This window comes from Canis lupus, chromosome 15 (assembly GCF_003254725.2).
Source record: "Canis lupus dingo isolate Sandy chromosome 15, ASM325472v2, whole genome shotgun sequence".
In the NCBI taxonomy this organism is placed as follows: domain Eukaryota; kingdom Metazoa; phylum Chordata; class Mammalia; order Carnivora; family Canidae; genus Canis; species Canis lupus.
The window spans coordinates 44,326,728-44,346,765 of record NC_064257.1 but is presented as its reverse complement, the minus strand read 5'-3'; the positions used below and the strand labels follow the sequence as shown (position 1 = coordinate 44,346,765).

The 20,038-nt window shown below is 44.2% G+C and overlaps 1 non-coding gene across 19 annotated transcripts in view; it reads right to left on the bottom strand.

The window, feature by feature from the left end:
- Positions 1 to 20,038, bottom strand: part of LOC112654370 (uncharacterized) — a 100,216-nt gene that overhangs the window by 55,087 nt on the left and 25,091 nt on the right. For 11 of the 19 annotated variants that reach the window (XR_007402295.1, XR_007402300.1, XR_007402302.1 and 8 more), the window contains 5 exons: positions 19,842 to 19,867; positions 18,091 to 18,148; positions 17,550 to 17,674; positions 5,439 to 5,690; positions 5,216 to 5,285 (listed from right to left, as the gene is read on the bottom strand). This is a non-coding gene — a transcript (uncharacterized LOC112654370). Of the gene's footprint in view, positions 1 to 1,949; positions 2,645 to 5,215; positions 5,286 to 5,438; positions 5,691 to 17,549; positions 17,675 to 18,090; positions 18,149 to 19,841; positions 19,868 to 20,038 lie in introns of all 19 variants that reach the window. The other 8 variants (XR_007402293.1, XR_007402294.1, XR_007402292.1 and 5 more) reach the window with 5 other exon arrangements.

Below are 20,038 nucleotides of genomic sequence, written 5' to 3'. Positions count from 1 at the left end.
ACTTCGTTTCTGTTTTCACTATGCATTCTTCAATGAAAGCTAGCTTATTTGTCCATATAGTAATGCAGTTAGCGTTCTCAGCACTTTCTTGCTTCTATCCTTTTTTTAACTCCTCATATTATGTTCAGATGATCATACTGTCAAGGTTTGTGTACATTACTGAAAATTTGTATTGTATAAAGCTTTTTGCATTACAAGGCTGTACAGGGTCATTTTGACAGTAACTGGTATATTTCTTTGCATCTTATGTTGCATTGCCAATTTCTAGTGTATCCAGTTTGGAAGTATAATATACTCTAATTAAAACAAAAAAAAAGGTTGGCTATATTCTTTGTTTCTTTTTTTTTCTTTCTTCCCCTCTCCCCCCCTCAGTTGCCATCCTTGACTACTTGTTAGTCTCAAGGTCTTATTTGTCTTGCTTTGTTCCCATTTTTTCAGTGTATTTTAAATAAGTTTAGGAAATGTCCACTACTAGTTGTAGCTATCACAAAATGCAAGTTTCAAACAGCCATGTTATGATGCAAACTGTCATTACGTAAATCATTAATAGCCATTAAGGCTGAGAGCATATCCATCACTCAGTACAGTTGCAGACCGGCTCCTTCCTGAAATTGCTTAGTGACATTTAAAAGTGTTCACCAGCCTTCCCCTCTCCTGCTTAACATCATTTTACTGACCCCATAGCCAAAGGGCAGGGGGGAAACAGATGAATAATTCCATTTATACTAATGAAGTTTGGCAACTATGAGATTTTAATGAAGGGGAAAACGGTCTATTTTGCAAGCTAAATAATAATCCAAATCCAAGTAATAATTTTCCATTCAAAGGAAGGTACCAGAGAAAGAAACTGAGGCCAAAACAAAACATGAAGAGCACACTGAGTTCAAACAATAATTTTTAAAAATCACTCATGAAGTTCTATTTCTTAGAGATCTTCCCTATGAATCTGTGACGGTTGATAAAAAAATACAAAGCAGCAAAAGAGAATGTTCTATCTGGTTCACAGCTTGCATGCTTATAAATATAATGTCCTTTGCTCCTTGTGAGAAATTATGAACTGCTTCACTCTAACATTTTTAAAGATCACATTTACTTTTCATAAAACGAGATGATGTAGAAGAAGCCACTTTGAAAATGACCAGTCACTAACCAGACACCATCTTCCCTTTCACTTTTTCATCCAATAGCTCTTTGTGGGTGATCGAATCAAGTGCGAGAACTTGATTCAAGACCAGTTTTGTTGGGGGTGGGGCGGGGGCTGATACTGACTGAAAAATATTCAAATAAGTCAGACTTCCTTGCCTTTTGCTAGTACTACAGGCCAGAGTGACTTTTCATTTTGTATATTTTCTTTTCTTAGATCCCACACCTACCTCACATTTGTCCTTTGATTGAGAAAAGCTTCCAGGACTGAGGAATGACTGGGATCGGAGCCATCCACGATGGAACAGACCACAGCCCCTAACATCATTGCTTACCTAGCTTGCTGTTCATGCCCCGGGACGGCTCCAAACCCATCCTGTGGCCCCTGCTTGAACTATTTGTTTTAATATTTTATTTATTCATTCCTGAGATACACAAAGAGAGGCAGAGACACAGGCAGAGGGAGAAGCAGGATCCCCGCAGGGAGCCCGATGTGAGACTCCACCCCAGGACCCTAGGATCACAACTGGAGCCAAAGGCAGAGATGCTCAACCACTGAGCCTCCCAGGTGCCCCCCCCCCACCTGCTTGAATTTAATCCAAAATCATACATACTTTTCCTACCATCATGTTAAATAAATATACTTTAAGACTCAAGGCCATGTTTCCTATAATGTGTCTAGGCTGATTGGCTCCCTTTCTTGGCCACCAAAAGCTCCCTGATGATTTAACAGAGCCCTGGTGCTGGTCACAGACAAGGGCACAGGGAGAAATAGGAAGGTCTGATGAGCACAGGTACCTCCTTACCACATGAAGCATCATGTTAGAACTCCTACCCGCCAAAGCTGATGCGGGGCTTGTGAACAATTTAAAGGAGAAGGCACATCTCATGAGCCGCTGAAACAGAACTCAAGTCCCCCCACCCCACCCCACTCCCACCTGTGGCTTTCAGTCTGGGGAAGAAGGAGACCCAAGAGGAGCTCTAGTCTACAAAAGGGAGGGAGAGATGAAAGGAGAGAGCAACTGGGTGACTACATCGTGCTTGCAGAAGACAGAATGTAAAACTGGAATCCTTCTCAATGGTGCCTTGGAACCTTTGGGTACAATCCATGGAATAAAAGAATGCCCTTGGGGATTCAGACCCCATTCTGAAGAGCCATGAACCACAGATATTCCAGAGACCCCACCAACATTCTTACTTATCCCACTGTCTCAAAACAGAAAAGTCCTACACAAAAGGAGGTTTATTTTTGCAAAGAACTACCATTAACTGACAAAGCAAGTATCCCTAAAGCAATCCCTGGGGGTAAATAAAGGGTGATGACTGTGGGGCCTGAGGGGTACATTCTTTCCTTGTCTGAGGTCTGAATGGTCTCAAGTTATCAAGCAAGACCTCTTCTTTAGGAGGTAGCAGATATCCTATTCAGAATTCTTTCTTGATAGCTGGGGGAGTCTATAAAACAGGAAATGCAAATGTTGCTGACATTGGTCATTGGGCAGAGCTGCAAAGGGGAAAAAGAAGGTCAAGTACTATACCCCTTTGGAATTGTTTCGATAAGAGTTAGGACAGGGATTAGTTAATTAGTTCCTAGTCTTCAATATAATTATTGACCCAGAGCAGAGTCCACCTCAATTCTCACTTCAGGCTTACATTCCCCCAAGTCCATCCCTAACAGGTGGCTCTCTGCCCTAGTCGGTGGGACTATCTGGATTGCAGATGGTCTTTTCCAGCCTCGAGGGCCAATGCCATGGAATCAGATCACCAGAGTTTGAGGACTGACTCAGAAATTATAGGTTGAACGAAATGATCTATAAGGCTCCTTCCCCCTCGCAACACATAACATAATAAACGAGTCGAAGTCAGTCTTTGGAAACAAAAGTGGTCACAAAGCAGAATCCTTGCAATGCAGTTAAAGCAAAAATGACATCTCAACATTTTCAAACCACAAGAGACTCAAGGGAGAAAAAAAAATTGGCTAAAAATATTTTTCTGCCCACTTCAGAGTTTGGGAGGTCTACAATTTTTCTCTTCTGATTAAACACTAAATCATCACGCTTAGATCACAACTACCAGTCTTTTTGCTAATAGAGGATTGAGCTAAGCATGGACCAATGGATAGTTATATAGAAAATATATATAAAGAGTGCATACAGTATACACATAATACAGATATAAACATAATAGATATGTATTTGTGTGACAGCATCCAGAAGGAAGGCCGTGAATTTTATTATTCTGGGATTCACATTATTATTAAAAGATAATTTTTTTTCATTTTTCCTTTGTGCTGCTGAAAATAAATATAGGTTGATGAAAGAGTAACATATGAAAAGAATAATTAAGGGTCAAAGAAATCCCATTAATCAGAATATCCCCCTGCCCATCTTTTCTACAATTAAATAGATGGACACAGCAATGGGTCATCACCATACTATCAGTCAAGGTCCCATCTCTTTATGGCATCAGACAATAGACCTAGCAGCTGCAAGAGCTAAATATGCAGGAGTCTTGGTTACACAAAGAGACCATGTATCTTTTTAAATGGGCAGAATAATAATTTCCTGCCAATGAAGGACTTTACAACTTGGCTTGTCTGCCTGTGAGTAAGGCTAAATTGTATACATGCATGATTTTGTATCACAAGATCCTGCCTTTAAATATGAACCCTGCACATTATCCAGAATCCACTGCCTCCCTCATTGTTATACCCTACATCTATTCTTCACACAGAGCATCCATCCCAGTTGGCCATATTCTAAAGCAGGTCCAAGCCTATCCTACCAATCACTTCTCCCCCACCCGACTCCCCTTCCTTCTAACCCTGACCAATTTCTCTGCTTTGCCTTCATTATTTAATGAGCAAGAAGTATGTGGGAAGTCATGTGTAAGCAGCTGGTATGAAACAGAGACATATAAGAAGATGCATATAAGACATATAAGAATATGCAGCTCTGCAGAGGAAATGCACGTTTGAGCAAGTGCATTATAATGCCAGGAAAAATATACATAAATTGCTGTGGGAAAAATGAATAAAGAGTTACTAGTTCCAACCAGGGTGAGAGGAGGCTTTATGAGGGACGTCATCCCATGCAACCTGCAATCTAAATGATGAGTGGAATTTTCTAGGCAGAAAAAGTGGGGATGGGCATTCCAGATTGAGACAACAGCTTGAGAAAAAGCAAAAAGGTGAGAAATTGCATGGTGGATTCTGTTGTGCTAGGGGATTAAATGAAACCAAACAAAGCCAGCTTGTGCAGGGCTTCAGACCCCTTGTTAAGGAGACTGAATGTCTAAGCTATTCCGTAGTTCATAAGCACTAAGAAAAACATTTGAAGAGGAGAATGGCATGATCTGACTCTTGTTTAAGGAAGAGAATTCTAGCAGCACTACCAAAGGAAGACTTGAATGACAAAAAAGGCGGAGAGATGTGATATGTCCAGAATGTCCTAAAGGGGAGCCATCATCCTGTCCCTCAGACCTGCCTCTGCCCCTTAACCACGTAGTCCTTAGCTCAGGAAGGGCAGCCCATCCTCCAGATGACCTAAGCTACAACACCTGGCCTCAACTTTTATCTCTCCTCCTCCTTTCTTTGGATAGCCAGTCCATCAGAGCTGTGTTTATCTGCCAAGTATTTCATGACTCTATCTGTCTTTCCACTCTTAACATCCTGATGCAGGTCCCTAGCATCCTTGCCAGGTGTCTTGCAATAGTTTCCTGTCTGAGTGGGACATTTTTTGCATAGGAAAGACTGTAAACAATTTATTCCATGGCTCGGAAGAAAGTTCATGATCAGACTCATAGACACAAAGATGAGAGGTGGAGCCAGCGGACAGGATGATAACATCATGGTAGCAACGGCAACAACAAAACAGTGGCAGAGGCGCCAAAGACAGAATGCTGGGAGATGCCAGCTTAGTGGAGAAGCAGGAGGAAGCAACTCCGGAGACTTAAAAGAAACCACCAGAGAAGTTAGAGGTAAATGCAGCATTGTTAGAGAAGCCAAGGTTAGAGAGACTTTTATATGACACTGGACGGAGGGATGAGTAGGTTGAAGTTGGATTTTAGTCTTTACCAATTTGATGGTCCTCGGTGATCCTTGAGGTGTCAGTTTCAGTGACCGACTGGGGATGAAAACTGAATTCCTATAGGGAAAAGAATGAATTGATGGTGAGGACCTGGTGACAAGAAGAAAAGATCGCTCTTGTGTTAAGTTTGGTAGTGAAAGAAAAAAATCACATATGCCTGGCCCTTGCCAAAAAATGCCCAATCCTCCCTTCTCTTTCAAGGAAACCTACCCTTTTTCCTTTCCCTAACCCACATGCCTTCAAAGAGGAGAAGCATAAACTGCTGACATTACAATCCTCAGCCACACTCCAAACCAATTTTCCATATCACTTTGGATATAACTCATTCTTTGGTGCATCAAGTCTGTCTTCACACCATGCCTGCTATTGCTGTGCCTGGACCAGTTCCTGTTAGCCAGAGACATCCACAGGAAATGGGCTGCACGGATAAAATTTAGTAGCACTTCTTCTAAATATGCGAGTCTAGAGAAATGAAAAAAAAGATGGTCAAGAGATGGAAAGTCACTCCCCAGCCCCTCTCTACTGTGGCTAGAATTATAAAACAAGGGTTTCAATGTGGAAAGATGAAGGCTTAGAGGGGAATATGATAGGTCTCAAAAAAAAAAAAAAAAAAAAAACAACCATGATGGATGTGGCCAGAGAGCACAGACATAGTCACCAAATTCCAGAATATTAGACCCAGGGGGTAAATCTTGAAGCTTAAGAAAGGTTGTTTATGTTGGAGCCTTGACTAACTGTCCCTTTCTAAGGTTTTGCAAACTCGACCTTTGTGGAAAGCAACAGATCTCAAATTGTTCTAGACTGCACGCTGCTTCAGCTGAGGAAGAGAGCTGCAGCTCACTCACTTTACTACCTCTGCTTGCTGTCATCCCACAACAGGAGAAAAATCACCCTCATCAGACATAACGGAAAGAAAGGTACTGGATTTTATGAGACTAGAAACGAAATCATCTGTTTTTTATTAAATATCATGAGAAAATTATTAATTCATGCCAGAAACACAAATATAAACATTATCATATTGAAAGCATTTATTCTGAAGGAGACCATCTGGCAGGGCCTCGCAGACCACACTTGGAGAAGCAGAGGGTATGTGTCACGGCGGCGGGCTCTTCCATAAAGCAGCAGATCCAGAGGAGGTGAAAATGTGAGGGTTTTGAGGGGAATGCTTTGCAGTAATGACATCTGCTAGATACTTTTCACATATTTCTTGAGAGGTGGGCCTGCTTTATACAAATGTTGTTCTATGAAAACTGACATTTTCAAAACGAGGGGTGGGTATTATTTCAGAATCTCTCCCTTTGAAAATGGATGCTCGGGCACCAAATTCCAGAAGAGTATTTACATATAAATGCATGGAGCACTGATTGTTGAGCATAAAGGCTACACCAAAGATGAAGGAGGACTGAGGAAATCTAAAGAGTTGGGAGCCACGGTCAATTATAGATTAACGGAGAACTGAAAACACCCTACAGCATCATGAGATTATAAAGTAAATGCATGGTTCTTTTTTTGTAAAGCGCAGTTTTTAAAACCTCGTGCTGCCACACTTTTTGCAGAAGGGCAGAATATCCATAATTTGGAAAGCACATACCCTCTCTGGAGATGGGCACAGCACTGGGCACGCACAAAGTAGAGAAAAACTTACATTCCAAAAAAGAAGAAATGCTGATGGCAACTCGAAGAAACATCCCATTCCCTTCAGGACCCAGATGAACCGCTTTCACCTGGCTGCCCTATACTTTCATAGGTTTCCTGAACTTAAAGTTGTGTCATCTTCTGCCTTCAGCGATGCTATTGTCGGTTGAACATCAGTTGTTTCCCTTTTCCAGATCTCTCTCCTCTACTTCCCACGTCAATTCCAAATGGGTGCACGTAGAGAATCTACCGAACAAACTCCTCAGTCTAGAATAGGGAGGGCCAGCAGACCTTGACCTTGGTCGAGTTTCAGCACTTGGGAGTTCATTCCCATCATCATCTCCCATCCTACCCAAGACCACTAGGCATCCACCTGCCAACGTGCAATCGCTATATCTGGAGTCATCTGTAAAGGGCCACACTGCACATCAAAATGGTACTAATATGATACACAGCACTCCTAGTTAGGCATGTCTCAAATTCTTTTTTTTTTTTTTATGATAGTCACAGAGAGAGAGGCAGAGACACAGGCAGAGGGAGAAGCAGGCTCCATGCACCGGGAGCCCGACGTGGGATTCGATCCTGGGTCTCCAGGATCACGCCCTGGGCCAAAGGCAGGCGCCAAACCGCTGCGCCACCCAGGGATCCCGCATGTCTCAAATTCTAATGAGAATAGCCACATCTATCAACTCGGAACTCAGTATTTGTCAGAGGTGGCAGGGCTGTAGCTACTCGAGCCCTAATTACTGTTTAGCTCCAAGAGTGAGTAATTCAGATTACACAGGCTACATATGTTTGCTGTTTCTTCATATCAAACACCTTTGTGTGTATATTTAGAAGTGGAGGAAATAGCCGTCATGCAATCCGAATCTCCCAGGAGAATTTAGGCCCTCGGTGATTACTCCACTATTCCTCATACTTTGAAAAGTTTAATAACTATTTCTTGTAGTACCGTGTAAGAGGTAAGGCATGCACATGATAAAATACAAACTGATTCAATGATTACGTTTCAAGAAGAATAACATGATTTTGTTGCCATCTTCTGCCTTTGTTTGCTCAGAGATGCTGTTATAAGTTGAGCCTTTTCCAAATCTCTCCTCTGTGCCACTTAGCAACTCCAAAGGCTGAACCAAGAGAATCTATGGAATGAATTCCTTGGTCTAGAGGAGTAGTTTCTGAGGAGGTTGGCAGAGTTTCACGTGCCAGATCTTATACAGGAGTTCTCACCTGCTATAAACTTGCTCATGTGCTGTCTTCTCAGTCCAAATCTATCATCTATTCATGACAGCTCATTTAGTGACTAATTAGATTACAGAAATGAGTGAACAAACTACTTGTCTAAGCTTCTTATAAGCTATTAGCCGTTAAGAAAATGTGTAAGTAGGTAAATCAAAGATGAGGAAGAGAGAGGGAATGAGTCAGAGGGAAATGGTGGGACTTCAGAGCTTCTAATTCCATTTCTTCATCATATAAAAGAAGAACCTTTGGCCTGGACTAGGTAGGAGAAGTTAAGAGAGGACACAGAGAAAGAGTGAAAGAAAGAAACTTGCTTAACAGTCAATAATAATAATAATAGTCTTTTTTGTAACTAATCCAAGACAATCTTGTGGTTCAGTCTCAGCGCCAAATCTCTCTCACACACACATACACGCACACACACACGGTCCCACAGGAAAAATGGAATTAACAGCAACTCACCTCTTAGCATCTCCACAGAACCAAAGAGGAGAATATATTCTTAATGTACACGCAAACTCTTAAAAATCTTCTGAGGACATTTTCTTCACCTTATTGGTAATGAATCCCTCCAAACCTTACTCTTCTCCCTTTCTCTAGAACCCCTTAAAATTCCCCCTCCAATACTCAAGCCACCCAGTCCCTTTTCTCCCCTCCTTAGCACTTTAGTATATAGATCCCTGTAACTTTTCTGGGTTTTTTTTTTTCCTTACTGCTTCATATTCTAGAACTAAAGAAAGACTGGAGCCCTCAGACTGAAGGAGCCTATCAGTTCCAAGGAGGATGAACTTTAAAAATAAATTGACATATAGAGATATCATCATAAAACTCCAGAACATCAAGGTGAGAAAGATGTGAAAAATAAAACTCCAGAGCTTCAAAATGAAAAAGTCCAAAAAAGAAAAATAGGATACAGATAGATTACCTACAAAGGAGTGAAATTCAGATCAACCATTGAAGTTTCAAGAAAATAATGGAACAGTAGCTTCGGGAAAAATAAATTCCAACTCAGAGTTGTATAACAAACCACATTCACACCTGAGAGAGATCAAAATATATTTTCAGACATACAAACCCTCAAAATTTATTTTCCACAGATACTTTCTAGCAGAGAAAAGAGAGGAAAAGAAAACCTACCACAGGATATATTCCAGCAAGAAGAAAAATGAATATAAAAGGTAATCAGGTGGCAAAGAAGAATGTATTCATGTTTTTTAAGTAAGCTAAATGCCCACCATGGGGCTCAAACTCATGACCCCAAGATCAAGAGTCTCACACTCACCGACTGAGCCAGCCAGGTGCCCCAAATGTATGTGGGTTCTATTTTGTGATTAAAAGGTTATTTTTGTGGTGATTCCCATGGCAAGGTGGGAAGAGATCAGCAAAATGGTAGAGTGGGAGGTACAGGCTTCCTATTATGGAATGAACACATCACAGGGATGAAAGAGACAGCACAGGGAATATAGTTAATGGTACTGTAATAGCCTTGTGCGGAGACAGATGGTAAGTACACTTGTGAGGACACAGAATAACATACAGACTTGTCAAACGACTTGAAGCTAATGTATTATTGTGTGTTAACTATACTTCAAGGAAAAAAGCAATTTTTTTAAAAGATTAGGGAGAAAGGAAGGTAGAAGACTTCAATTCTTTACTTCTTAAAAACTTTATTATGGAAGTATGATTTGCAGATAATGTTATATTAGTTTCAAGCATACAACACAGTGATTCGGCAATTCTACACATTACTCAGTGCTCAGCACAATAAGTGTAATCACGATCTGTCACACACAGTGTTAGAAGAATATTATTGACAATTTTCCCGATGCTGTACTTTTCTTCTCCGTAACTTTTTATTTTATATCTGGAAGTTTGCACCTCTTAATTCTCTTTACCTATTACACCCATCCCCCCACCCCCTCCCTTCTGGCAACTACCAGTTCGTTCTCTGTATTTATAAGTCTGTTTCTGGTTTTGGTTTCCATTCCATTTTACCTTTTCACATAGTATGTTACTACAGTTTACAAGATGCTTTCGGATAAATAGTCAGTAGACAGAATCACAGGAACTACAAAAATATGTTTTAAGAGAGACCATATAGGGGTAAATAATAATTCCAATAAAACTTGGAAATGTATTCTGAATGTAGTAATGCACTCTCTGCCATGGAAGCTGACTGCTTTGCACCACTGATCATGATAACAATGACCGTGGGTCTGAGGAGGGATGATAAACCTCAGACTTAGCAGGCTGATTGTTTTTCTTACTCTGTCTACCAAGTTGGACTACGTTATGAATTGGTATAGAAGGAGATGACTTGGAGGTAACAGCTACAAAATCTCAGACCAGCTGACACACTGCAAAGGGACTCATTAAACGTCCAGTCCATGGGGTCTATGGATGTGGGAGGCCTCTTGCCACCAGGGTGGAGCTGGCGGGACTCTGCAGAAGGGCCCTGCTAACGCAAGGTCTTAGCTCCACAAAGGCTTCTGTTGAGAGGTTCATGGTACTATTGCCTATACCCTATGCCATGAGTTTAAGGCTTGGAATCTCTCACTTGAACTTTTTTTCACCATCACGGTATATGCCCCCCCCCCCAAAAAAAAAGCAGCTGCCAAAAAGCAAACATTTTCCTGTCTCTAAAAATAAAATGCTGGCAACATTTCAGGCCTCTGTGCCAAGACCTGGCCCTTCCCAGGATAAACAATAGGTGGCCAAGCTGATCACAGGCGAGCACCGAGGGGGGGTGAGGGGGTGGGTGGGCCTAGGTCCAGCCTGGAATGCCTAGGTCGGGGCATGTGCAGCTGTAAAGCTAGAAGCCAAAGGTGGCCCTCCTGCCTCCCTAGCAGATGAAGGGCAGCCGTCACCCTCCCAGCCAGGGGCCAGGTGTGGCTGAGTGGGGACAGTCTCCGGTTCCACCAGAAACCTTGACCCAGCAGCGGTCACAGAGCTCCTACCGTCCCCTGCCCCCAGAGCCCCAGGGTGCGCTGTGACAGATTTGCAGGCTGTGAGAGCCTGTCCAGAGAAAGCTCCCTGGGAAGGAAAGTTTCCTAAGTACCCATCTGCATCTGTCACTCAGACTTGTGCCCATCACCTGTCACAGCCTGCATGCCCAGCTGAGAGCCCTCACCTGCTAGACACCGGCCCAACCAAAGCACCTCAGTGCACAAACGCTAGAGTAACAGCCATCATTCCCGCTCTAATTGCCTCCCGGCGCCCAGGGCATTTGTTCGAGCCCCTGTGCCTTGTCATTAGGGTTCAAACCTTCCCTAGACCACAAGCTTGGCTTTTGGCTGGTTTGGGGGAGTTTAAAGGGCTAAGAGGGGGTTAGGGGAGGAGAGGGACTAAATATAGCAAATATTTGCAGGCATAATCACTCCATAAACTTGCTTCAGTGGAACAGAGGACCGACCCAGATGACGGATGTCACTCACTCGAGTGTCACATCATAAATAAAACTGAATGAGCCCATTCTCCGGCAGAACCAGAGTGACGCCTGTTCACACTATAAATATGTATGAAGTCATGGTTCTTAAAAGACTTTCTTTTTTCCAGGTAAGTAGACTTTAATGAAAAAGTGGAGCAGAGCTTTTCCTGCAATTATGGAATCATCACTGTAGCTTTTCAACAGGGTATTCCTTGGAAAGGAAAAAAAGAAAAAAAAGAAAAAGAAAGAAAGAAAGGGAAAATACGGCCCTGTCCCAAGAGGCTGCTGCATGGAGATCTCATTCACGCCGTCAAGATCCAGCCTCCTTCGGAGAGCGGCAGCCTCCTCCGCGTGGCGGAAACCCGAGGAGGCACTGTGGGTGCCCTTCCACGGGCCTGTGTAGCGAAGGAAGCACAAACGCCTCCTTGTCACCCCCCGACCCTCCACCACCTTCTCCGAGCGCTCTCAGCCTGTCTCTTAGTAACAGAAAAAAATGTACACCTCACCCCGCTACCACACTCATGGGCGAGGAACTCCCAGAACGTGCGCTGTGCGCCTGGGGGCCCCGGGGGCCTACGCGCAGCCCCCACTCCCGCGCCCGCTCCTGACCCGGCAGAAACGGCGCTGGAAGGGCTCGGGGCGGCCCTGCGGCAAGCCGGTCACCTGGCGCTCGAGCCCTGGTCTCCAGGACCACACGGGCTCATCTCACGTCCCTTGGCAGCAGACGCATTACCCATCCCTTCAGCGCACCAAAACCCTCGTCCATCCAGGCCCCGCAAGCCGGGTTCCTTCCAGGGGCCGCGTCCTGCCCAGGCGCCCTGCCCCTGCAGGCCTCAAGGTGGCCCCTGCCGTGTCAGCCCCAACTGGCCCCAAGGAAAAGCTGAAGATCCTTTGGCTCTCGCCCCCCGAAGTCTTGCTCCACAAAGAACAGGAGTCTCTGGTTTTGTGAAAATGAGTCACAGGCTGCCTTGCTCGTGCCTATCTGGGGAGGCCAGGGCTGCCATGTATGGTCCGAGCTTCGTGCCACCCACCTCTCCATGTAAGTCGGCGTTCTCTGCCAGGACAGCCTGAGTCATAAAACTCAGCACATTCCTTAGGCGTTGGATAGTCTTTCCTTGTTATTACTTAGCCTTTGTTTTAGGCAGCACCTGGTTTCATTTTAAAAACCCAAATAAAATATCATGGTCAGGCCTGGCGTAGGGTGGGGAGATGGAAGAAAAAGAGAAAGAAGGGAACGAAGCCTAGGGTAGGGGTAGCAAGAAAGGGCTGTCACCCCCACAGGCAAGACCCAGAGCAGAACAGAGAGAGAACGGCAGAGGGAAGAGCCTGGGGGAGAGGATGTACTACAACTGAATTGTTGGCTCCAAGTCCTTTTTGCAGTATACGTAGGGCAAGTGCCGGTTGGGTCTCCTCCCCAAGTTAGGCCACAGTACCGAGGGGCCAGTGACCTTGAAGCCCCTACACCTTCTCAGTCTTATCAATACATCTTTGATGAGTTCTAAGAACTTTGCGATTATAACACTATGATTTTATGAACCTGGCTGTTTCCTTTTTTTCTTGGACCACAAACCCCAATCCATGTGTTAAGGGAATATTTTCCCACAAGCTCATGTTTGGTTTTTTTTTTTTTTTTTCAGTGGTGGGTAGAGGAACGGGAGACAACAAAGAAAAAAAGATGTAGACCTAACCACACAAATGTTGCCGGTCGAACTCAACTTCTGTGGCCAGGTTATTTTGTAAACTCATCTGTAAAATTGTTAACGCAGAGTTTCAGAATTAAAACGGAATTCTAATAAGCAATGCTTCGCATACAGCAAATACCGAATGAATGAATGAATGAATGAATGAATGAATGAATGAATGATACCAGTTAACGGGAGAATGGTATTTTCTTGGAGGAGTAAAGCATATTAATTACAGCAAAGACCAGGACCATAAGGTACTGGACTCGGAACTTAAACAGGGGCCTCTACCTCCCCATGCCTAAGATTCTCTAAACGAGGCTGGCAAAGGCCAAACTCCTGGAGGTTCCCGAGCGGCTCCAGGGCTGCATTGTCAATGCACGGCTTGGCGAGCTTAATGGAAACCATACGAAGGGATCCCGGGAACCGGACCAGATGGCTTCCTGGGAATGTATTTAGCCTAACCTGGGCTAAAGAACAAAAACAACCACCAGGGGCTCGGGGGCGGCGGGGGTGGGAGCGCTGGTGCTACGACTTTTAATGAATTACCTCTTCTATTCGGCAGACATCGGGAGAAGACGGTCTGGGTAAACGCAAGTAAACGGCGCAGGGCCAGAGGGCGGGGCGCAAGGTGGGGAGGAAGGGGTAGGAGGCAGCTATTTGGTGGCCACACGGCTCCGCCCGCCCTCGAAGGACACCAGCCGTTGGGGCCCTTGGCCGCCCGGGACCGCGGCGAGCTGCTTCCCGCGCGCCGCCTCCCCGCGCCGCCACCGGCCGGTCCCCGCCTCCAGCGCGCTCCGCTCGGGGGACGGGCCGCAGACGGGGAGGCGGGGCTCCGGGCAGACGGAGGCGGAGAGGAAGCCCGCGGCGGGCGGGGGCGGGGCTCCGGGCGGGGGGGCGGGGCTATGGCGAGGAGGCGGGGCAGACGGAGGCGGAGAGGAAGCCCGCGGCTGGGGCGGGACGGGACGGGGCGGGGCTTCGGGGCGGGGGCGGGGCTTCGGGGCGGGGGGCGGGGCTATGGCGAGGAGGCGGGGCAGACGGAGGCGGAGAGGAAGCCCGCGGCTGGGGCGGGACGGGACGGGGCGGGGCTCCGGGCGGGGGCGGGGCTATGGCGAGGAGGCGGGGCAGACGGAGGCGGAGAGGAAGCCCGCGGCTGGGGCGGGACGGGACGGGGCGGGGCTTCGGGGCGGGGGCGGGGCTTCGGGGCGGGGGGCGGGGCTATGGCGAGGAGGCGGGGCAGACGGAGGCGGAGAGGAAGCCCGCGGCTGGGGCGGGACGGGGCGGGGCGGGGCTTCGGGCCGCGAGAGGCCGCCAGCTCCCCGCCCCCCACCCGCCCTACGGCGCGGGCGCATCTGCTCCCCGGAGCCGAGGGAAGGCCGGCTGCGGAAGGCTGCGTTGCCTCCGGGCTCCCGCTCGGAATACAGAATAGCCTCTCCCACGCCCCCTGCGCCCCTGCCCGCCCGGGACTCCCAGCCGAAGGGACTGGCTCCTCCTCCACGCCGGAGCCCAGGGCTGTGGGCCCGCAGCACCATCTCTGCGGTTCTTGCGAAGAAGGGTGGCCACAAGTACTTACTTTTTAAAAAAATCAGTAATGATGATAACGATAACTTTTGTTCTCGTTTCTAATATTGAGAGAGAGAAAATTTGAGGGATGAGGGTGTTGAAGCCCGGGGAAGTGTGCAAGAAAGCCAACCTGCTAAGGTCTACACAGTGCCGGGTCCTCTCCTACCTCAAAGCCGTTAATTAGGCAAAAGCTGCAGGCCTCCACCTTTGGGACTTGGTTGTCCGACTCAGCTAAGTGACCATACGGTCCGCTCAGACTATCCACGGAGTACTGATCACCTTCTGAGTCTTCGGACGAGCCAACCTTGCTTGCAGAATTACTCTGTTTCTGAAGCTGGGAAAAAAAATGGCCTGGCTGGTAGTGCTCATCCATCCGCAGAAGTTACTTTTTGCACGGAACTGGGAATGAGGTTTGCTAAAACCTCATTCTTGAGCAGGAGTTGCAATTGTCCCTGTATCGTGTCTCTGTCAGGAAGCCCAGTCAGTAAGCCAATCAGCAGGGCACCCGGGTGGCTCAGTGGTTTGGCGCCTGCCTTCCGCCCAGGGCGTGATCCTGGGGACCTGAGATCGAGTCCCACGTCGGGCTCCTGGTGCATGGAGCCTGCTTCTCCCTCTGCCTGTGTCTTTGCCTCTCTCTGTGTCTCTCATGAATGAGTAAATAAAATCTTTTTTTTAAAAATGTGTTAAAAAAAAGTGAGCCAATTAGCAGGAGAGAGAGGGGGAAAAAAATGCAGGAACTCTGGAATCACAGGTGAACTGCTCCTCTACTGACCTTGCCTCATCATCCTTCAGTGGTAAGACTCTTTCCCCTGACTTCCCTTACTGTTCCTTTAAGCTAGAGCCAGGGTGTGAATTTCTCTGCTTTCTAGTTTTACATTGTGAGTTTCTTAAAGATAGGACCCAGAAATAGCAAGGCATTAGAATAAGAAGGCATTAGACACCAGGCAGATACTTTAAAAGGTGAGAATATTGTTAATGATGGTTGAAAATTTCATCCAGTCCTTACTGGTATTGCTGAAAATGTCTTTCAATCCCTTCTTGTTGCTGATGTGGGAATTTGTACATTTTACATCTCAATGTGTGTCCTCCTCCCCGAAGATATAGCACCTCTAAAAAGGATTAAGATTTGGCCTTGTCTAGTAAATTCAAGGTCATGATCTATTTTTTGGTCAGAATTTCAGGCCCAACAAACAAGTACCAAACAAGTACCCGGTATTCATTGTGTGAGCTGTAGGGGTGGGGTGTTGGGAGGGGGAGGACTTTTAGCCTTCTGTGTACTATAGAAACAAGAGTAGGATGTAATGCCACTAATTTGTCAGGAATTGTTCACTGAAAAGAGGCTACTGTGAGGATAGGAAAATCACTTTGGGGGGGGGGGGTCGGGAAGTACCTCACAGAGAAAGGCAACTGTTCCCCAGAACAGCTGCAGCCACTGGCAGTGGAATCGCTTGGCACCAGTACAGCTCCATGCAGCAAGAGGGATTTATTTATTTAGCAATAGTTAATGATTCTCCCAAGCAACTCCCAGGAGGCCCAGATAGCAGTAAATAGACTTTCAGGAAATCATCTACCCTTCCTAGAAGGATGCAGCAACCCTACAGAGAAGGGAGGCTCCCCAATATATCTATCTTTTAGTAGACTGCCCAGGTTCAGATGCCCCCAAAGAACTCCTTCCACAGCCTGCCACAGCCCTGCCTTCTCATGTTTGCAATGCTCCATAGGAGAGTTATCAATTCCTAAAGCAGAAAAATCAAGAAAAGTGCACAATTTCTGGAAGGGCATCATTAAATAGATTAATTACCTGGGAATCCAGATGGGCTGGCCAACCCTACCCCATTAGCTAACTTTGTCAGATTAGCTAGTTGGTGCCCATAGACTAGCATTTTCCAAGGTGATACGTGTGTATAACTAGTGGTTCTTGTGATAATGTTAGGCGGTACTTGAGTAACACTTCTTATTTTAATGGTCAGGGTTTTTTTCTAACACACATAACTAGAATACCAAATCCATGGTGTTGCAAATATAATTACTTAGGGTGAGGCTGAGATTTTTTCTAGTCAACTTAAAGATAAACCTTAATAAACAAAGTAATAGGATAGTAAGAATAATTGTAACTTTGATATTAAATGAGGTGAAGTCAGTGGAGTTTCTGCAAGCAGAAACTAGTTTTTATTCCTTTTTCCAAATCATTCCTTAGGAATCTCTGCTAGATCTTTTTAAGACATGAAAAGAATTCCATTTTAACATCCTGTTAAAAAAAATTACTGGATTTTGAGAAAGTCTGCTCAGGTGAGACAAAGCCCCTGCTCTGGAGGGCCATGTCAAGGAGGAACAGAGATGATGGATATTAAGTAGTAGAACAAGCATCTGAGGAAATTAAGCCCAGGACAGTGGGCACCCAGAGTGGGTCCCAGAAAAGAAAGACAGTCTGAGAACTCATTGCCTTTTTTGTAAGATGAAAAATCCAGCAAATCACTGATATCACTGATGAAAATTTGGGCAGTACAAGAGAAATTTCCAATTTCCATAAGCCTCACAGAGGCTTATAACTGGAGAGTTATAATAACTAAAACTATATATAACTATATAACTATTTATATAATATAAAACACTGGAGAGATCTATACAAGGATGTTCATGCTGCTTTAAGAAAGAATGCTCATCAGAGCAGCCTGCTTTTCTCTGTGTCACTTGATTGTAAATTTGGGATCACCTTCATACCAACACTGAACATGCACACACCACCATCCTCACAGCCACACTGTGCACACTTACTGACACTACCCCAGGGATCCACTATTGGATGACAAGCAAAAAGATTCTTACAGTCTTCAGCAAGTCTTTCTTTCGTAGATGGTAGTTTATCAGGTTCTTAGATGCTGGTTTTTTACTTCTCATACCTGGTATAAAGAGACAAGCAATGTGTAAGTGCTTGTGGTAGAGCCTACCATGACATGAATGAAATTGACTAATGTTCCTAAGTCACTTTCAATAGTTCCAACTACTCATGTACATACTAATGCCCAGCCCCACCCGACTTCTGCTACCCCCACAACCTTCTTACATGTACACTCTTTTTCAGAACTGCTGCTAGCAAGTGTCTCTCTGGAATTTCTCCCTCATTTCTGCATCTTACCACCCTTACTGTTTAGTAGGAGAGATACAGCAAAGTAACAAGGTGCATGTCAGGAGGAAAGAAGCAGAAATGCAAAAGGCCTTAAATGGCCTCAGACTCTGGAAGGGATGAAAATATCAGATGAAGACCATAATTAAAGGCAGAGCATGATACAAAGTGATAGTTTGGGACAGGACTTACATGGTTTTTCATAATTTGGAGGTGCTGGAGAAAAACCACCAAACAGAATTTGGTGTGCCTATGGAAGAAAAAGAGATAGAAAAATAAATACCAACTACCTTCACAACAATAGAGATTTAATAAAATTCCTATGTTGTGCTTCTTCATTCAAAAGGCAGTTTTTGATACTGCTGTCAAAACCACTGTAATAACAGACACTAACAGTGAAATAGAAAGACAAAATTGGAGAATATATTTATAAGATAGGATAGGCAAGAGAGTACTATCCTGATATGGAAGTAGCTTATACAAACAAATCAATGTAGCTGAAGCTAAGCACCCTAATAGAAATATGGGCAAAGGAAATGAACATAATCAGTCTTCATTATTTCATGGATTCCAGATTTTCCAGTTTTCCTACTCAATACAATTTATTTCTAACACCAAAGTCAATATATGCAGCACTTTTGAGGCATTCAGGGACAGTCACAGAGCAGAAAACAATTTGAGTCACCTGACACATGTTCTCAATCAAGGTCAATCTAGAGAACACTTTGCCTTCTTGTTTTAGCTCTCATCTTTAAACAAGTGTCCTTTTTGTGGCCTATTTAGTGCCACATTTTCTGCATTCTTTTGTGTTTTGTTAGTGACTTCACTGTTTAAAATGGCCCCCTGTGTAATGCTGAAGTGCCATGTGATATTCCTAAGTACTAGAAGACTTTGATGTGCTTTAGAGAGATAATACGTTTGTTAGCTAAACTTCATTTAGGCATGAGTTATAGTGCTGCTGGCTGTAAGTTCAACATTAATGAATCAACAATACTTATGAAATAAGGTATCTTTAAACAGAAACACACATAAACACAGATTTACAGTTGATGAAAATGTTGTTACCAAAGGCTCATAGGAACCTGGCCCTACATTTCTCCTAGGAGCAATGGTTTGGTAATTCAGTGTTAGTAGGGATTTTAGAAAACATAACTACCTCAAATTATGAGAATTGACTATAGTCACAGGGAACTATGAATAACTAATAAACATAAGATGCTCAAACTCACTAATAATCAAATTAAAAATTAAAAGGAAATTAAAATATCTTCACCTATCCAATTGGGAAATATTAAAATTATTTTTTTAAGCCAGAGTTGGAGAAAATATATGAAAACAGATATTGTTGAGGGCTGCAGGTGCATGAGGCCAGTTTTCTAAAAGGCAATTTGGCCATAGGTCAATATTTAAAATAAGTGTAACTTCTGATCCAAGAACTCTACCTATGAGAGAGTACCCTGAGGAGATAATTGTACAATTGCAAAAATTTATCTTTAAATGTACTCATCTCTGCATTGTTTACAATATTTGCCAACTTGAAAAACCAAAATGCCTAGCAATCTGGGATATTTTTAAATAGTGATATATCCAGTCAGTGGAATCTTACATATCCATTAAAATGATAAATATTATTGCTAACACTGAAAGAATATGCCATGAAAAAATTCAGTGATTAAAGCAGAGCAGAGGACAGTAGATCCCATCAATACATTCTGTGGGTGTATATGTGTGTGCATCTTTATGCATAAGTATAGAGGGTATTTCAAAGGAAGTTCAATAAAATGTTAACGGTGATTATCCCTGGGGTGGTGGGAAGGGAAAGGATTTCAGATAATTTTTCCCCTTGTCTCTCTATTCTTCTGTATTATTTGAAAGTTTAAAATCTGAGAAAAGCTGTTTTTGTTTTTAAACTGTCAATATAATATATATAGTTATTGTCTTACATGGGAAAGAGGAGAGGTTGGTGACTCTGAAAAAGATACAACATCATCAGTTAACAATTTATAATCTTGGTTGTTTATCTTCGTACCCTCACCACCTTAAAGAAAGCTACACACACAATAAGCACTCATAAATAAGTGTTTAATGAATAAGTAATTTTAAACAATGACTCCAATCCATTCCCTCATTTGATTTTTTA